This window comes from Suricata suricatta, chromosome X (genome assembly GCF_006229205.1).
Source record: "Suricata suricatta isolate VVHF042 chromosome X, meerkat_22Aug2017_6uvM2_HiC, whole genome shotgun sequence".
NCBI classification, from domain to species: domain Eukaryota; kingdom Metazoa; phylum Chordata; class Mammalia; order Carnivora; family Herpestidae; genus Suricata; species Suricata suricatta.
In genome coordinates this window covers 20,593,476-20,594,705 of record NC_043717.1, presented here as the reverse complement: position 1 = coordinate 20,594,705, position 1,230 = coordinate 20,593,476, and positions in this window count along the sequence as shown.

The window sequence follows — 1,230 nt, the reverse complement described above, 5'->3', positions numbered from 1 at the left end:
ACTCAGGCAGCAGGCCTTGCCTCAGGCAGGGGCAGCCAAAATCCCTGCCTGAGCCAAGACAAACTGATCCCTCGCCCTAAGAAGCCATCCACCAAAGCAAATACATCTCATCTGTGGTAACATAAAAGTGCATGGACTAGAACTTTGAACCCAGGCGAGACTGGAAAATACAACTTGGCTCAACCGCACCACAAAAAGATTGGACTCATTAGAGTGGCCTACAGTGCTTAGTTCCAGGGGAGCTTGGCGTGCTGCCATTCTACTCTCTGCAGACACCAAGGCGGAGCCTCTGAGAGCAGCCTCCCAGACCTACCACACCAAACCATGCCTATCCATGAGGGGGAGCTGCTGCTTTTTTTTTCCTTTTTCTTTTTTCATTTTTTTCTTCTTTTTTTCATACTTATTTTTTATTATTATTACCTTTTTACTTAAATTTTTTAAAATTTTTACTCCTTATTTTCCTTTTTCCTTTCTCTGTTTTTTTACCTTCTTGCAATCCAGATATATTCTCCTGTATCTCATCCTTACCTCTCCCCTCAACTGGTCATACACTTTTAGACTGTCCATTATCCCCTGTTGTCTCTGACCCCCTTTTATTTATTTTTATTTTTTTCTTCTCTTCTTTTTGTCTCTTTCCTCTCCATTTTCTTTCTTTTCTTGCCCCCCTTTAATGTGTTTCTTTGTTTGATTTGTCTGTGCGTTTGTGTGTTACTGTTCCCTCTGTGTCTGTCTGTTTTCCTTCTTAGGGCTACACCAAGAAACAAGCCAAAGTGTGCATGAGTCCCAAACATTGCTGAGTAGGGAAATAAAATACTCAATGGCACAACAAGAGAGACTGAGAGACACCATTAAAAGAATATTTCCTGAAACGACAGGCCATGGACAGTCAATAAGCCTCCTTTAACAGAGCAATATTAACAGGTGCACAGTGTACAATGAGCTTTCTAAAGCTGACAAGAGACAGAAAACTAGCAAAAATGACAAAATGAAGAACTCTCCCCTGAAGAACCTCCAGGAAGAAGCCACAGTCACAGAACAGCTCAAGGCAGATCTAGACAACATACCAGATCAAGAAATTAAAAACTTGTCATAAAATTAATCGCTGGGGCTGAGAAAACCATCAAAGAATCAACTGAGACAATGACGAAGCACTTTGAAAATAGGTGTGATGAGTTTAAAAAAAGGCTATACATGAGGTGAATAACAAAATGGAGGCCGCCACCTCAAGGA